Here is a 19,539-nt window from a genome sequence, read left to right on the forward strand (position 1 = left end):
ATTTCCATGTTTTATTTTTAAAAAATTAAAATCAGAAATTCTCTGGGATTTGCTTAGGTTTGGGGTTGGGCTTTTTTGTTTGTTTGCTTGCTTGTTTTGCCATTACATCTTCATATTTGTGCAGAAAACCTGGCTTATTTAACACTGGAAGAGTTTACAATCCAATTTTCTGTCAAAAATAGTTTAGGCAGAATATTTTTCAGTAAGTCTTAGTGAAGAAGTTTTGACATTTTGCCTTTCAAGTTATATGTTTATCATTTGCAGAATTACATTAGTCTTTTCACTGCGGACTCCATGTAGGTTTAGATAACTTTGCTGAGAGCATAGTCAGCGTATAACTCAGAAGACAAGTACGGAAAAACATTTTTTACAATTACATATTATTTTAAAAAATTTAATGTTTTTTTTTTATAAATGAACATAAAGCTAATCACAGAAATAGAAAAATTAGGAAAATCTGCTCTCTGCTGCTGCATTTCCTGTTGCAAGACATTTGTTTAATTTTATGGAAAGTTTATTGCATTTTGGAAATACCCATGTGTTTCTCTCTATTAAACATAATGTTTATGCAGGTGAAAAAATAACATTATGTGGGACAACTCTTTACTTGACATGCAAAAAGAACATATTCCATTCATAACGTATGTCTAGCTCAAGTATAAGGGAAAATGACACATCTCATGTCCTGCTTTGCTTTGTCTTTTTTTCCCTCAGGTACAAAAGTAAAGCAACTGTTAGTATAGCTCTGCTGATAAATTCAAAACCCGTCCTCTTTTCGCACACAGAAAAATAAATAAATAAAATAAAGCAAAACGTGTTTCTGCTTCGATTGAAATGTCAAAATTTTCCATGACTTTGATAGGTGCTATAAGGCCCTAAATACATAAATGTGAGATAATTCTTGGGATTTCAAGCACCAGCTTCTCTGCAGAGTGCATTCTCCAGGCTATTCTCCAAACGCTGTTCTCCAAAGAGTAACTGCAGATAATAGAAAGTAAATAAATGCACACACACAAGCCCTGCATTAACAGCTGCCTCCTGCCTACCTTTCTTCCATCAGCACCCTGTGGTCTTGTTACCTCCTAGGACATGGCAGCTGCATTCAGTCATGTGTTGACCAGGGTACATTTCCCTTTGTTTGCCTGATTTGCGCAAGCAAAGGGAGATGTACCCCAGTCAACACATGACTGAATGCAGCTGCCATGCCCTAGGGGATAACAGGACCACAGGGTGCTGTCCCTCCTTTCCCCTAGGCCTGGGGAAACCATGACGGGAGGCTGGAGCCAGCATGCCCGGTATGTAGGAATGCCTCCCTTGCGTGGTTACCAAATCCTGCCGTCCTGCTTGCAAGGCTACGGATACTTCATCCCATCTTTTGAAGAGAGGGTCTCTAAAGCTGTGTTCTCTCCTGCTGTGGAGAAGTGGAAGCCACAACAGACCTTTTTTACTCATCACAAGTCCCACCAAGATACTTTCTCTTTTCTGGTGCCCTTCTTCCAGCCCTTCCCCAGTGACCGCTGAACCTCTGAAGTTCCTTCCCACTTCAGCCTACCAAGGTACCTCTGCTGCAATCCTCTGATAACCAATTTCCTAAACGCTCCTTGACATTCAGATGCATTCCCAGATGTAAATGTTGATAGCAATCAGTTTCAAATCCAGCCTTTGCCCTGGCAGATCATTAGCCTGTGAATAAAACATGGAGATAGATACCTGGATTTCTGATCAGCAGTAGGTATGTTGATGACTTTCATGTGAGGCACAAATTGTAAGTGTGACAGGACTCATTATCTACAAATCACCGGTTGGATTGTGGTTAACTTCCCGTGGTAACAAAGATAAAACACATTCTCTCTCCCTCATTAGCTGAGCACTGACAAAGCACTGCAGGGATCTTTCTGCTGCACAGAAAACATCTGCCTGGATTCAACTTCAGGAGGTCTCTCACAAAATCGTTTCATCTGAGGTGTCTCCAGATGAAGCCACACATTGCAGAGCAAGGTCTGTCACCCGCCCCTGTGCTGGGGCAGCACAGACACCCTCACACAGACACTTCACACTGGTCCAAAATGTCCCAAGCACCAAAAATAAAACTTCCACCCCCCACCCCACCCCCCCACCCCCAATTGGGTCACAAGTGCTTGACTCACAGCTGTCAAAGGAGAATTCAAGTGGGATTTCAAATATGGCTTCATCTTCTTCTGAAGAGGTTTCAGCTTAACCCCGCTCTCAAAAAGGTTGATCCATCTGGGCACTTTTCTCTCTGGCTCCATCAGAGCCTCATCCTTCTGCAGTAAACTACCTGTAAATTTCTACAACACTGTCAATACAGGACAAAACTGCTTGTGTGCTCAATATGCTGGGACCTTGGCTTTTTATCAGCATTTCTTTACAGTTTCTCCTACCATGTGACAGGGCAGTAAGAACATCGAGGCAGGAATTACACATCAGCAGTGGCTTCCAGGCAGGGCTCTGGGATGAACATAGTGCTGGTCCTTAGCTGACACGCAGAGATAATATTGCTGTACAAGGAGACCTGCACCCTATTTGCATTCATGAATTCACACATTAAACAACCTGAAACCTTCTAAGAGCATTTCACTCTGAAAATAAATCTTTAGGATAACCACAACTCAGAAAATACACAGAAAATCCACAGAAAATCAAGGACAGATGCTCTTTTTCAGAGAAACAGCAGAGGATTTGAACAATCAAAGAAATGGCTGGAGAAGAGAAGGCTGTGAGGTAAATTTTCCTTGATATTACCATAGCATACCTGTGATGATGCTGGATCACGATTTTTTTTTCATATTTTTTTTTAACAGATAATATCAATGAGTCATTACAAGATTAGTAAGAATGTAACTATATTCTTGTACAAAAAAAAAAAAAAGTTCTCCAATGGAAGCCTGGGAATCTCCTTACATCTCCTAGTTTCTCCCTATTTTTTGGTACGTTCCATTTCAGTGTTTAATAATATGATGCCTGCTTACCCAGCACTGGACTTGATGACCCAAGTTCATGTCTGGTCCTACATTTCAGCATGTCATGTTCCTGACAGTTTCAACAGGCTGCACGAATAACCCCAATTAATCTCTTGAAAGATAAGGAAGAAGAGGGCGTCAGATCCCTGCAAAGTGCAAAAGCAGTCAAAACAATCCTAAAACCTTGAAGGGGATAAACATCACTCTTTTCATGACCTTGAAACCTGAGAAATCCCCAATACAACTGAAAATTGATATGAGAGATTTTGCTTTTTAGTCCTCCCAGAAGTGAAAACGCATTTGACAGGTGTCACAACATCCTGACTGCTGCCTCGCCCCCAAGGATCACAGGCAATGTACTTACTTGGCAACATCCTGACTGCAGGTGGCAAACCCCGCCAAAAGGAAACCCCACACCAACAATCTTGCTCAAGGTCCTGTGTGGAGGGCAAGCAAGGTAACAGCTGGCAGCAGTGCCCCTCAGTTGCATCTGTAGAGAGAAAAGCTCACACAGTAACTTGAAGGCTACTAAAATGTGGATAGATCAAACCTGGCAAAATACAGCCACTGTTCATCTAATAACAGCCTTCTCTCTCTGTGAGGTGGTTTTAAAGCATTTATTTTTTTCCCCAATTTTAGATGAAAATAAAAATACCAGGAATCCCACTTTTCCTCATAGAATGGACACACGAAAATTTCATGCAGGTCTAGCAGTAATACTTACTTTCAATTTCAAGAAGAGTTCCAGGGAAATAACTGTCAGTCATGTTCACGTCAACTTCTCTACGCTTTTCTTGTTAACTGGATTATCCTCTTGAAGCTTCTCTTCTCCCAGTGCATCCTTCAGTCCACCATTGCCAGTGAGCTGCCAAGGTATAAAACCAGAAGAAAGTGAGCAATGAAAAGAAAGAAAAATGAAAAAGAAAAAAAAAAAAAGAAGAAGAAGAAGAAAAAAATGGTAAGATGCAATAAGAAAGACCAGAAGGAGACCACAGAAGTGGGTCTCTACCCTCCTGATTTCTCCTGCAGGCTGCTTATCTGCCATGCTCCTTATATATCTATATGCCCATACTCTATAATGTCTACACAGATCTTACCCTTTCAGAGCTCCCTTGGAAAGGCAAATATATTTCTAATGAGGACAACTTTTGACCTTGTGTCTGCTATGCATATCCTTTTTTACTCCTGACTTCTATCTTCCCATAGTGTGACCCACTTCGTTCCTGGCCAGGAACAAAGGATGAAATCAGTATGCTGTTTGTTCTAGAAAGCAAATTCCTTTGACCAAGAGTTTCAAAAGCCAGTTGACAAAACATTTGGTGTCCATTTTGAGTTTTTTTGCAGCTTTCTCAGAACTCTCTTGGAGAAACCCTCCCTAGGACATAACAGGTGGGCACCCAAAATGCAAATCTTCTGGGAAATTCCTATTTAACTTTTTTCTTCATTTCCTTTGTGTGTTTTTTTTTTTTAATTTATTTTAAATTTTTTTGCTTGAGGCTCTGAGGTGATTTGTAGAGAGATGACTTTTAACATTACAAATGCCAGGAATGATAGAGAGAAACACAGATTTTTACTATTTAAGGAAATCAGAGAGCTAAAGGGATTTCCTGAGTTACTATATTCTCTCCCTGACACGTGTCCTAAAATCATGAAATCACACTGTGAACAAGCTCCAGTTTCCTGCTCATGCTGCCTCTTTCCCCAAATAGTTTTCCATACTACTGAGCAATTCTCCCACTTTCATGATTTCTTGCAGTGTTCCCAGCAAACACAGAAGAGCTCCCTGCTGTGCTTTGTATTTCGTCACCCTTCAAGCTCCATCTCTTCTGGGCACTAGCCACTCTTCTTTCTACATGACTCATTTTACAGCCAGCCCTTTTTACTGTTTTCCTTGATTTCCCTCCCACTTGTTACAATTTGACCCTTCTTCTTTTAAAAAACACTTTTCCTCCCAAACTGTCTCCAGTTAAGTTAGAGATGGCAGTGGAATAAATTCCTTCTTCCTGCTTGCAATACACAAGACTTTTGTTAACATTACCTCAATATAGCATTTCTCTTCTTTGTGCCTGTCAGCTCCAGTTTATCATCCCCTCTATAAATCCTGCCTCCCTTGTCCTTCTCAGTGGCACTACCACCCCTTTAGGATGCTTATGAACTCAGTGGAAGACTACCAACTACTTAAAGGCAATAAAAGAGATGTGCTACGCTTTATCTTGAGCTCAGAATATGTTGGGGTCTCTAATTCTTTATTGGTTTTACTTCCCCCCTTTTTTTCCCCTGCATCTAACAGCTGCTTGCAACAATAGCAATGATAACAACAAAGCAATTGAAAATGTTATTTTGATTTAATGAGCCTCTATTCTGTAAAAGAGTCAACACTTTCCACAAATAACTGCAGTGCTTCCTGTAAGACTATTAGGGAGAGCAGAAAAGTTTGTGATAGTAGCAGTCTTTTCTCAGTCACTGCATGTCCTTTGGGGACTGATGGAAGAACAAAAGGGATGCATTGTTTAACAACTGATAAATCTAGTGCACAGAGTAAAAGACTCTAACAACTTCTATGGTAGCAGAACAGGACCTTTTATCTTAAAACAAAGGCTCTCATTATTTCTCACATGATGACAAAATGTTTTCACAATATACAGTGGTGAACGGTGTTTCACCATTTATGCAGGTGTCCAAGACAAAAAATTCCCTTCGCAGACAGCAGGCCCCAGACAAAGACTGTTGTGTCAGGAGACAGAAATAGTGCTTAGTGAAGGTCTGGAGATCATTCAGAGTGGACAGAATTTGCACAGGAATTATCAGGTGTGCAGGAGGATGACAATTTTAGGGTCAGGAATACATAAGGAGCAAAGACCACCACTCTTTGATTTCCAGAGCTTGCAGGTAGCATTGTAAGCACCAAGGCCATTCCCACAAAAATAAATAGGGGGCAGAAGAAAGCCCAAAGGGCCAGCCATAGGAAAACCACATCTTTCACACATATAGGCAGTTTGACAATGATGCGTCTCTTTCACGTCATTGATAAGACCTGGCTTCTCTAAATGTTAATTCAATGAGATTGAACTCACCCACTGACTAGACATACACATGCACATTTTCATAGACATACACATTTGCACATACAGCTTTCTTAGTTTCATTTGCATATGATGGTGAAAATCTCAAAAAGATATTCAGTTGCAATAAAAAGCCTTCCCAGCACTGAAGAATGCAGTGTAACCTTCAGTAGTTTAGTTTCATGACAGGAAAGCAACTTATTTCTTGTCTGAACATTAAGGGTGAACCCTGCCCCCTGACATCCAGTCAGAGACATTTTAGGCAGTCACAACTTACTCTTTGCCAACAAAGATCCAACCACGGGGCTGCCACACGCCCACCCCTCCGCGGCCACCACCCCACCCTCCCCTGTCTGCCTCCAGGGCTTCGCCCTCGCTTTCTCCTAACGATGCAGCTGGGCGTCACCGCCCCTGCACAGTTCTAAGCTTAAAACTTAATCTCTAAACTTAAGATTTATAAAGCAGAATTTTAATGGATGGTTTAGAGAACTAGTAGGGAAGATAAGTAGTTTGAAACACAATAAATAGATGTAAGAACAGGGTGAAGGTGGAATTTGATGGAAGAGAGCCAAAGATACAGGATACATGTAGAAGTTTGTACTTTATATATATATATATATATATAAAATCCTGTAAATTAAGATTTCTCCAGTCACCAGAATCAAGCACTGATTTTCTGGGCTTAAGGGTCTTCAATTTCCACCCTTTTTCTGCTAGACAGAAAAAAAAAATCATCTTTACCAAACTTTCAAGACATATACATTCAATTATTTTTGTGTGCTAAAACCTCATTGCTTCATAGCATCAAGGCAGGCACAGGTCTCCCACAGATGTTGTGCCACAGCTGCCTACCCCATACAGAAATCTCAGGCATCCTACCATCACCCAAAAGAGACTTAAGTTTCTGGCTTAAGGAACTGAACTGACCTCCACCCTGTCTCATATGCAAAAACCTGTCCCTGAAGACGTTTATCTAATGGTCTTAATCTGGAGCTGAATCCCATAGAGGCAAGTTTCAGTTGTTCAAGCATAGGTCTCTAGAGCCATCCACGACATCCACATAGGGCTGCCAGAGGTACCTCAGGACCTATAGGAAAGTCACTGTATTCTGGAGTACAGGTGTAAGTCAGGTGGGTTATGCACAACATCACTTAATGTTGTGCAGTGCAGAATAGAAATACCCATTTTAACTACTGTGTGTCCAGGTGATCAGTCAAGTTAAACTCAATCAGTTTATTGATTAAGTACCTAAAATATATATAGTCAGAGAGAGACAAAACTTTTGCTTCCAAATCCATAACTTTTGGTTTGGTCTCAGGTGCTGTAGAAGCTCGAAGCAAAGCCAGATAAATATGCAGAAATCACTAACAGCATTTATCTTCATCGTTGATTACACTTAACAAACTTTCCATCACGTCACTTAATTCCCGCCTGCCTTCTTCAGAAGCATAAATTAGAATGTCAGCTACAAGAACACCCTTCAGAAACTTTCCTTCAGAAACAACCAGATACAGACAGCATTCCTGAAAAGAAAAAGAGAAAAAAAAAAAAAAAAGAAAAAAAAAAGTGGGGAGGAGGGGCTGGGGAGGAAAAGCAGAAAAGAATACAGAACATAAACCTCATCTATGTTTCTGTGTTTCCTATCAATAAAGATGGGAATCAACAGCTTAATGAATTGTAAAAATATTTAATATTTACTCAAGCTCCAAACCTAACTAGTAAGGCATTATAGAAGTTTGGTTCGTTGCTTGTCCAGTCAGTAGTAACCCTTTATCCTAATAAACACACATTCTAAAATCAACATGTAAGTAATAAATGAGCCACCAGAGCTCTGAACAGGTTAGTTTTGATGTCAGAAACAGGCTGTTCATAATCATACAGAGCTTTTCATAAGCAAGCTGATTTGCTCCTCAATGGCTTTTCAATTTGTGTTCTTTGTTTATAGCCATCTCAGGCACTGTGCAGTATAGACATAGCTATAGAACAAGCTACCTTGTGGTACCATCCCAAGACACATCTCCTACAGTACAACCAACATCCCATTCGTATCTTATTGAAGTCAAAGGCAAATTTTTCATTGATGCCTGTGTTTATTGCTTTTGTTTCCAGGTTTTCTGTGTTACTTTATCTGCCACAGACGGATGGTGTTGTGACAACAGATGCTTTCTGAGCTTGTCAGTTAGTGCTGCATATTCCCACTTGAATCCCTGGTTGTTGCTTTTATCCAGCTGTCTGATTTGTGCATTTCTAAGGCATTAATCTATAGCAGCATCAGTTGATCTGGAAATGATTAGAAATGGAACAAACACCGATGTTTTGTATTGACTTTTAAAAGCAACCCTCCTCTTCACACTGAGTGAAGTGATGGTAACCATTGGGCACAGAGCCATGCAGGAGCAGAATTATCTTTTATGCCACAGGATTATGTCAGATGCCAGTGACCTTTATTAAAGCACCAACATATGGGAAATATGACCTCAGAGGAGAGATTGAAAGAAGTAGCACTGTTTAATCTAGAGAGTAATGAGATACGTGACAACAACATTCAAATATGTAAAAGATAACTTCAGCGAGCAATCTGTTCTCCATAAGCCACTTGAGAGATGACAGGAAATATTGAGCTTAAAGGGCAACAAGGGAGGTTTAGACTGCATGTTAGGAAAGTTCTCCTCAGTGTAAGGATAGAGAAGCACTGGGAAGCTGGGGAAAATTGCTCACAGAGGTTGCCTGTCCAACCTATCAGAGAAGCATTTCCCAAGAATGGTTCATGTCAAACCACTCATGTCTGAGGTCAACCCACAAGACTGGATGGCCAAGAGAAAGTTTGTCCAATACTGTCTTCTAGATTTCGAGGATGATGTGGTATAAAGGCAGGGAGGAGAGTATAGCAGATCTGTAACATCTTAGAATTCATGTGAAACCCTTGCTCCAGATGTTCCCATGGAGAAGGCTGAGGCTATACGTATGTACCTACTTGTCATTCCTCCCTCTGGATGGACAGGACAAGCGCAGTTGGAGAACAAGATCCACTGCCAAACTCCACTGACTTGGACATAGATTTACATTGCGGTCTAGTGCCAGACCTAAGTTACAAGTTAGACTTGAACTTTATTAACAAAGAAATAATTGAGGAGCAATTTGGCATATATGTTAATAGGGAGGGTATGTCTTTAAAGAAAATATCACCTAAGATTTTTGTGGTGGGTTTCTTAGTCCTGTTGCATTTTGCCATGCAGCTGGCACATGTGATCTTAGCCAGGAAACTGCTGAATGTTGGCAAATTCATAGCAGAAGATAAGCTGTACCCCAGCAAATGTTTCATGTTATCTAGGTTTATCTTTCTTCCTGAACATCCTTAGTAAACAAAGAGGGACAGAATATAGGTTCTTTGTCAAATGCTTAAATCCAGTTCCTGTCACTTTCCAACCGGACTTCCCCTTGGAAAAAAACAATAAGCAAACTTTTGTTATTGATATTGCTGAGTTGGATCTGAACCAAGCAGGTGCCCTGGTGACATTTGAGTAGCAGTGATTTTTGTTGTTGTTTTTGAGTATGACTTTGAAGCAGCAAGATTCAGTGCTCCACATCTCTTATTGATTTTGGCTGCTGAATGTTTTATGACAAGGAGTTGCCCTGCATGAATTCTGAATAGGAGATCAATAGGCTGCTTAGGATGTCATGCTGTGTTCAGCTGACTGACGCACTTCCTCTTCATTGCCACCACCCCGCTAACCCTTTCCCCTCAACATCCCATTCAAACTTGTCTATTTTCCACGTGCATCCTCTGAATGGTCTCACCTGAGGTGTTATAACCTTTCTGATGTGCATTCTGATAGATTGGACACTCAATTGGCCTGTGACATTTCCTATTAGCAATATAATTAGCACCAGGGCACAGTCTGCAGGGAGGAAAAAAGTGAGTTCAGAAAGAACCTGCTTTCCTTCTGTCTTTGAAGTTTCCATCCCAAAAATGCTTCCCTAGAAAATAAATAATTTGCATAAACAGTACACTGTTTCTTCTCTTTTCAGAGGCATATAGGTTTATGTATCATCTTTATTTGGTAATATTGTTAGGGATTTCACTGGACTACATTAGTCTAAAATAATGTTTTTCTGAGCTTCTAGAAACAGCTGTGCCGTTTCTCATGTTTAGTACCCTCAGCTGTTCTGGGACTGGGCACAGAAGTGCTGTAACCCGTATGGAGAACTCCATCCTCTGGGAATCGGAGGTCTAGTTCCTTCACACCTGCCCATCTATCTCTAAACTCGGAAGATGGTCAGTGCAATGGCAAAAGAGACATGAAAGGAGTGTCAGAGATGAGGAGGAGGCACCTTCTCTGAGAATTGGATATAGATCAACTCATTTCATGAAACCAACACATCATACAGTCAGTGCTTGATGTAACCCACTGCAAAAAGTGTTCACCACAACAAAACAGTACTAGTCCCAAAATTTTCTCGGCCATGCCGTAGCTCTAAGGAAGCAGCAGGCAAGGGCAGCTGTGTCTCCTGGAGGTCCGGAATGAGCAAAATACCACCCCACGCATGCCCTCCAGTGACAAGACAAGTTGTAAACCTGCATTTCTAGTGTTTTCCTACATTGCTTTTTCCTATTTTTGGTATTTCCTCTTCTCATAAGCCAGCTCAACCACACTCCTTTATTCTCCAGAGAAGCAAAATTCAATTCTGAGTCACTGCCTTGAGTCAGTTCAGATACAGCAATTGCCCATCAGATTAGATTTTAAGGGAGAAACACTTATAATTCCCACCACTGAACTCTTCAGTTCCCTCCTGTTTCTCAAAAGGATACATTTGGTTCAAAAGCTACATCTGAATTTATGAGCAGTGAATAAATATACAAATGAACTTTTTAAAAGTACCAGTTCCAAAAACTCTTGTTCTATTCTGTTACTTATATTTATAGCGGAGAAGGGATTAAGCAATATAGCTCAGTTCCTATCCCATTGGCTGTCCAGGGTCTAGATACTAGTGATCTTAATCCAAAAACTATTAATGAAGCAACCAAGAAGTCATTTTAGGGACTTTTCTGTTAATTAGCTCCTTCAAAATAAAGGGAAAAAAAAAAGAAAAAGGAAAAAAGAACATGAATCTCAGGAAGAAGGAATCTGTTAGACAAACACGTCAGAATACGCATCTAAGTATATCTGTTCTGTGCCATTTCCAAGAGTAATAATTAGTCAACTGTCATTAACTGCAGCTGCAAATTCCCTCCTTCACTCTGTTGTCAATTGATCATCTTCTTTTTCCCAAAAGGAAACAGAGTAAGGAAAGGAGACAGTTCCAAATGATTCCTATAGGACATGTTTATACTTTCCCAGGAGTAGCACCATTAAAGCTTTTATATAATAGAATATTACATAAATGATTATACTGACATAAGACAGTACATATCAACAGGTATATACAGTCATTTTCAAATCTCTCCCCAAAACAGGTCTTAATTTTCCAGCCAGGCTGTACAAAAAAAATAAATAAATAAAAAATAAAAAATTTAAAATTGTCATCATCTGCCCCAATCTTATGGGCAGAATAGAAACAGCAAAACTAAAATCAGGCAAGATTTTGTGTTCAGTTAAATATTTACCCTTTATGAAAAAATGTTGACTTCCTTTAAAAATATTTTTCTTTTAAAAATGTCTTGAATTTTCCACGTACTAAAACTACAAGATTTTGTTCTTTGTGACTACCAAAAGCAAAAATTTTTGAGGGTTTCATTTGTGGAAAAATAAGATCATTAAAGAACATTTTTATTTTTTTTCTCATTTGACCTTTTACCTTTAAAATCTCATATTCCCAAACAGTTTTATTTCCAGTAATCTCAATAATTTCCCTTTTTATCAGCCATTCCTGTTCCACCAAGAAGTGGGTGCTTGGGCCCTGGAGAAATCTGTGCTGAAGCTGACTGAAGAAAAGGCAGCATGGCAAAGGCATCTCAAGAAAAAGTAAGAACCAGGACTGTTGATAATGTCTGTCGCTCTCTGGATATGAAAGAGACAGTGCAAAGGACTCGTCCCTTCAGTTGTGAGGAAGAAATAGCAACAGTTCCAACTACCATAATACTCCAGCTAAACCCAGACCATGGGCAATGCATACAGAGCTTTTCAGGTATGGAGTCTAAAAAGATTACGAAAAGCTTTCAGCAGCACATTAAAAACTGCACGTGTACCTTTTACTTTAACCAATGGGAGATGTTTCATGAGAACTTCATAGCATTTCCATCCCTTTTTACTACACTTTAGTGTTAGTTTGTTTATCAGGAAGGCACGTTAGCTAATTTTGGGAAGGGAAGGAGGACAGACACTGGTGGTGCAGAGCCCCTGAGAGCTCAGGAGTAACTTGCAGTGGCCTCAGTGTGGTTTTTCACTCTTTTACAGCAATCATGCTGAAGTCCCACATATGCTTTGCAAGAGTACTCACTTCAACTAAAAAAAGTTTTATATTCACTTAAATTTCTTAACATAGCTTGAGTGTTCCTCCATTATTTCTGTGATGAACACACACAATGCATTTGTTAGGCAACAGATGAAGAATGAGAGCATGCTTCAGAGTCTCCATTGGTTTTTCTGCTCTTCAGATTAATACCTTTTGCTAGCATTAATGCTTTAAGCTCAGTGTAATCAAAACTAATGGGAACTGGCAGAGAGTGTACAGAAGATACCCCCCAGATCAAGAGGCATAAACTAAGCATAAACTCCAAACTCTTCTCCTTACATGTTAATTGTCCTCAAGTGTAATACAGCATTTTCTGAGCTAACTGATTCCCTGATGAAATCTTTTAAAGTCGTCTCTTTGTAAAGAAGCTAAACTGTCTCTTATGGGTATAATTGAAATGGAGCCTGTTCTCCCCTTCTCTACAGAGATTTGACCAATCACTCTCCTAGAGATAGGAATGGCCTCACACAGCAATTCTGCTCTCCTGCACAGAGCTCTCAGAGATGCTTTGATATTCTTTGATATTACTCTAAGTCTCAAAATCATCCATGCTTCTAATCTCTCTTCAGGGACTTTCTACAGACCTGAATATAAAGAGCAACTGATATATTCAGGCAGATATTTACAGTGTCATACTTTACAGCAGGTCTGAGACTTCCCAAACTTTCTCTTGGAGCTGAAAGACCTGCATCTGTGACTGTTATTGGGAACCAGTTGTCTCAGTACCCCACAGAGCTTTGCAGATAATCACTGGAGTCCATTGACTTCTAGGAATTCCCCGCTCTTTTCCTTTCTCTCTCTGTTACCATCTCAAACAAGTTGAAACGATGGAACATATGTCTTTTCACCACAAAATGCTTTTCAAATGATATAGAAAAATTCTATCCATGTAGAAATGTGTTTACTTAACTGAATTTTTGAATTTCCTTTTCAGAAATATATTTTTTTTGAAATTTGGAATATTTTTTGCATTTTACGTAATGTAACAAATGGCCAATATATCTCCTTGAATCTTTTAAAAAATGGCAGAAAATTGTGAGAGTGACCACTGTTACCCGAAGAGAACTTTGACAAATATAAATCCCTTAGTTTACAGGTTTGGGAAAACTGTTTCATGTTTTCCTCTCCCTTAGAAAAATTTAAAAATCTCTTTGCCATCTTTAACACTAGAAATTATTTCAGTCATAATTTATATGGAAAAATCCTTTACTACTGGTGAAAAAAATAAAAGGCACAACTTTTTCAGCTGCAAACCAAGTCAACTAGTATTGACAAAAGCACAAGAAAGAACATACGAGACACATAAATTTTCCCTGAAAGCAAGTATCTTCATTTCAGAGTCTCAGAAAGAAGGTTCCTGCCTAATAAATTAATTAATAAATAAATAAAAATTAAAAATCTAGTTTATTACTTTGTGGAATCAAATTTTCTTGGATATTTCAGCAAGGTTTGTAGAATGAAAGGCTTTGGACTTTCCTAGAATTTAGAATTTTTTGTCATCCGAAGTCACCAACTTTTAACAATTAGATTGGTGTTCATCATAGTTCCCTGAACATTCAGCATAACTCCTTTGCTGGCCGTCAAGGTTCCCACCACAAACAAAGGAGCAAGAAACAATTCCAGAGGGAATATATTCTGAAGCAGAGGAGGAATCACATTATAGAGTTGTTTCTTTATCTCTACTGATATTCTTGGAAAAGTTTGAAGAGCCTTAGATAGGATGGATAATATTGGACTCTTTCAGGAAAACTAGCTAAAATAGCTAGGAGTGAAAGAGAGGGGAAAATATATATATATTTAACAGATGAGAAACAAAGTGTAGGGGTTGAAGCTGGATTTTCACAAAGATGGGAAACCAGCAGTGAAGTTCCACAAGGGTCTGTGCTAATATCTATGCCACTAAACATATTTATAAATTTTATGGAAAAAGAGAAGCATGAAATAACAGAAGTTTGCTGATGATGTGAGCTATCCAAGGTAACAGGGAAGAAAACATTGTGAAAAATTACAGAAGGGCTTTAGGAAATTAAGTGACTGAAATAAAATGATAGGTGAAAGTTAATGTGAATAAATAAAAAAGAAATATTAAATGGTGCATGGGGGAAAAAACAATCAATGGAAGCCTGAGCTGACCATTACCATTCAGGAGCAACACCTTGAAGGTATGAAAAATAGTCCCATGAAAACATCATCTCAGTTCTTCACTCCTTGAAATGTGTGGTGCAGTTCTGTCCTTTCACATCTGAAAATACATAGAACTGGAAAAGATTCTGCTTTTCACACTGCATTCTAGACCAGGGGAACATGTTTCCAAAGGAAGCCTCAAATTCATACTGGTTTAAGTGGAGACTGGAATGTGCTTAAGGGATATATCCATTGATAGTTACTGAACAGACCAACCACAGGAGACTGAGGCAATCCCAAGCTCTGAAAAGGATGGCAGAATATCATTTAAGTATCATTCTTGTTAGTGTTATGCTTACTCTTTTTCAAGCACCTGCTTAAGTATATTTCTGGAGTGAGTATAATGGGACAGATAGATTCTCTATGGTTTTTGGTGGGCAGCTTTTCAAGCAAGTTTAAAGTCAGAAGCTTGTTTTGATGGAAGCTGATGGTAGAGGTATGTGCATGGATATCATATAGTGAAACAGAGGACCTGCAGCACTGCAGTAATATAGGGCCAGACACTTTCTCTCCTCTATTTTAATGTTGTCTCCCTTTCTAATTTACTTCTAAAGTCAATGGGTCTACTAAGACTCAGAATTTCCCTTGGGAACAATAACAGCATAAATATGTCTTACAAGATTTCTTGAACCTTTCAGACAAGCAGTCCCTGCCTATGCCAATAGTTTTTCATTGGCAGCATCAATTCTTACCTCATTTACTGGACAGTTTTTGCCCTGAAAAGCCATTGGAGTCAATAAAACTGGAACATCAAGAAAACTTATAAAATTCAGCTGGTTAGTAGAGACAGTTCCTTACAAACTAGGAAATTCTAAATATCCTTTATTTTAGGTTCTTACATTATTTTAGTTTAAAATACTTACAGAAAGAAATTTTCTCAGATGACTAAATACTACTGAGTGCAATTCACTTCAGAGTTTTTACAGAAAAAAAAAATGTTACATCCACTGAACACTAGTTAGTCCTCCTGTTATTAACCTGGGTCTGGTTCTTCATTTGTCTTATTCTATTTTAATTCCAGTAAAACTCTGAATGACTTATGTAGTTGTAGGGATGTAGTTCAGTTCAGCTCCAGTTGATTTACAGTGAAAACAGTGCACAAGTGTGTAACATAATCATTACAGAGAGACTTGAAGAGAGTTCACATGAAGCTCTATTTTTAACACCTAAATTGACAGCAAATGCAATCACTGAACCTCAAAAAGGAGATAAAAAATCAAGTTGCAATTTAAATAAATGTCAAAGTTAATATTTTCCAGCCCAGCTGATTTCTTGTTTGAGCATGAAAGCCCAATGTGGTGGCAACTAGTTAATACCACTTGATGGAGCAAGATATGTATGATGCCTGCCAGATGAAGGAGCTCTCAAGTACAGCCTGAGGATGCTAGGTCCTACACCCACAAAGAAAAAGAGACTAAGGAGCAACCCTTAATGAAACATTTGAGGATAAGCAACACTTGGAAGAAGGACCAAACCTGTCCAGGCACATGTTAATTTTTCAGCTTCAGAATACTGCTGGTTTGTTGCAGAGCTTCTATTGATCTCGGGAAAAGTGAATGACCAGACAAAATGGTGGACTGCTAGGGAGCAGCTGCATCACCTAGCAATGAAAAGTTATACTGAGTTATCAGTTAATCAAATTTTACTGCATATTAGCAAGTCTAGACATGAAATAGGACATGTAGTCTCAGACAGCAAGTCACAATATTTTCTTAGCAAAACTGAGGAAAGACTAGGTCCATTTCCCACAGTCATGGACTACATTCCCCAGTAAGGATTAGAGCTATGCCCTCCTCTTCACACTTCCAGCCATTAAGATGCCATTTACATAAGAAAGTGAAGAGAAAGACTTTATCATAAGCTTTGGGACCCACGTGTTCATTGCTGCCCGTGGCCCACTTATACACCTCATGCACTGGGTGAAACAGACTGTGGCCATGTCTGATCTGTCCTTTCTGCATACCTAAGACTATGGGCAAGGCTAATGTTCTGTGCTGTCCATCAATTTTGTTTTCATGTCAGGGTGTCGGTGTGATGGTTCACTACAGATGGTAAATGAATCTAATTCTGGGAGCAAGGTCAGACTTGCACTTAATAAGTTTGTGTACCCTAAATCTTCCTCCATGACTTGATGATCCACTGGGGATTCACAACATCCACGTACAGGAGCGTTCCCCTCCAGAATTTTATCCCATCAGGCTTTCAACCCTGATATTACCTGCCAACTTAGCAGGAATTGTGACCTTAATTGGGAATAACACTGTCTGTTATTAGCCTACAATGTGCATTACTGAAATGATTTGTACAATTTGACTGCCACAAACAGTTAAGGAGAGTCACAAAAAAACCATCTCATTAAGTCTTCCGATCTCCCAACTGCCACACTATTTGGAAACAAGTAATTATTTAGGTAAAATGCCTTCATGAAAGTTTTGTTCAGTGCCATGTCATCATTTATGAAGCAACAAACTTTTCTTCCCTGGGTGTCAGACATAATTTAATAGAGGATCTACTTATATTTTAATCTGAATTCTTTCCAGCTCTTCCTTAGTTCATTACTCCTTTTATCATATCTTTTCTGCACTTAAAACTGAAAATTTATAAAGCACAGGAATTCTGTTTTAACTTGCATATTGCACTTGCCATTGACAAGCAGAGATGATAAAATATTCTGCAAATTTCTAGTTCTGAATGTTGAATAGTCTTCAACATTCAACATGAGAAGGATCTTCCAAACTATCATGTCTTTTGTTTAATTTCTTTATTGTGTTTTGCTTTTGTTGTTTTTTATTTTCAGAAGAGATAGATTGCTACTACCCAAACTGAAGAAAAAAAATATTGTTCAAATGCAATAAAATAGAAGGGAAAAAACAAAGTATAATAAAAATAAATAGTTGGATGCAGATGACTGGGGAAAAATTGTTCTGCTACCCCAGGACTAAATAATTACATTCTATCTCCCAGGACACCTCTGTAATCCTCCAAAAACTGATGGAGTAGTACAAATATTAGTTCACATTAGTTAGCTGTTTTAATTTTAATAATCTTAATTATTTTCTTGCACATGATAAATCTAGAAAAATAAGTTGTTTTTACACTTACTGAGGTCAAAACTCATCTATCTATATCTGATTAGATACCATCTGATACCATGCTTGTTCCTCAGTTCTTCTTGTAGTATATTTCAAATGGGATTTGGAAAAAAAAAAAAAAAAAAGAAAGAAAGAAAGAAAGAAAGCTACTACATGAAATGGAGAGTCTGCTGCAGTGAAGTTTTGCACTTCAGTTACTGAAGGTCTTTCTATAAAGTGCAGGGGATTAATTTATTCACTGAGCCTCATAGATCAAACTTGTTACAAAGCAGGTGGCCACAGCCACAGCCAGCATGAGTGAATAATTTTGGGTAGTCATTAGAAAGGAAAGTGTCATAGTAGGATGTAAACAGGATTGTCTTTGGCATATTACATCGGTCCTAGTCTATACTGACAAGGTCCCGACTAAAGAAACACATCCAATTTTGAGCACTGCACATCAAGAAGGATGTTGAACAATGTGAAGGGGCACACAGCACAGTAACAATGATAATCAGTTATGTGCATACTATAACCCATGGAGACAGACTAAATAAATTGGTTTTCCTCAGTCTAAAGCATGAAGATAGAAAAGATGGGTTTATGCATTTGAAAAGCTGCTCCAAAGAAAGAGGTAATAATCTGTTCTCCATGGCCATTGAGAATAGGACAAGAAGTAACGAGATTAAATTGCAGCAAGGTGATCATGCGAGATGCGAGAAGAAATATTCTAGTGATAAGAACAACAAAGAGGTAGCCTTGATTGCCTGGGGACTGAGGTTTGCAGCATTGGAGGTCTTCTTTAAGAAGAGGCAATGGTAGAAAAAGTTTAAATAGGAAATTCCTCCACGGGGAGCAGAAGGATGAATACGGTGACCATTGAAAGTCCCTTCTGACTTTTGATTCTGCAAGGTTCCTGTCCCCAGTTTCTCCAGCATTGATACTATCTACACAGGGTGACTGTATATATACTCTCAGCTATGCATCACAGTGCCATGAGCTCCAAAATGTACAACAGATCCAGGCTTTGTTAAATGAATCTTTTCTGCACAGGCAAAGGACCACTTTGTTGATCAGGATGGTCTGGATTTATTTGAATCTGAGATAGTTTTTCAAGCAATCATGAGTCTTCACGTCAGAGTGCTGGTATGGAAAACCTCTAGAGCATAACATCAGCAGTTAACTGCCTATAATATTTTACTTCATGCACAAATATACAGATCTGCCCTATTTCTTTGGGATGAAGCTCTCAATATCAGGAAGCTTGGTCAATCATGAAACATAGGGAAAGCAGACCTGTAAGAGCAATATTTACACAGTGGGTCAGAAGAAATTCAACAATCACTAGACATGATAGACAGTTTTGATCTGAAGCTAAACCAGCCAGCAAAGGGCCATGTCACTGCTCAGGGATTTTTATGCCTCTATTTATTTCCCTATTTACAGGGTAAGTAACTTGGCAGCCATTCTAGGAAGAATCCTGGTGCCCATCTTTACATATACACACCCTGACTAAATGAAATATTTTCTGTTGCCATGGCTACTGGGCCCTTTTTTTTTCTTCTTCTTCCTTTCTTTTGCTTCCACAAGCAACAATACCTGCTAACCAATTAAATACTGAGTAATACAGGAGAAAGTGGAAACTCAAAGGTTTCATATGCATCCTCATCTCCCGCTCATTTGAATGCTGACTAGCTACCAAGAAGAAGAAGACTTTCAAGTTTAGAGGTTTCTAACTGAACTAATAAAAGAAACCACAGAGGTTTCAGAGAAGTGGGATACGTGCAG

General features: G+C 39.0%; 1 protein-coding gene across 1 annotated transcript in view; it reads right to left on the reverse strand.

The window, feature by feature from the left end:
* The window catches only part of LOC308198431 (uncharacterized protein), a 115,619-nt gene that overhangs the window by 37,678 nt on the left and 58,402 nt on the right, over positions 1 to 19,539 (reverse strand). The window contains exons 6-10 of the mRNA XM_080600813.1: positions 3,706 to 3,846; positions 3,346 to 3,471; positions 2,148 to 3,127; positions 1,327 to 1,683; positions 1,047 to 1,142 (exon numbers count right to left, since the gene is read on the reverse strand). The gene's annotated coding sequence lies outside the window, so the exon portion shown is untranslated. The remainder of the gene's footprint in view (positions 1 to 1,046; positions 1,143 to 1,326; positions 1,684 to 2,147; positions 3,128 to 3,345; positions 3,472 to 3,705; positions 3,847 to 19,539) is intronic.

Source organism: Anser brachyrhynchus (assembly GCF_964034855.1).
Source record: "Anser brachyrhynchus genome assembly, chromosome: 7".
Classification (NCBI taxonomy): domain Eukaryota; kingdom Metazoa; phylum Chordata; class Aves; order Anseriformes; family Anatidae; genus Anser; species Anser brachyrhynchus.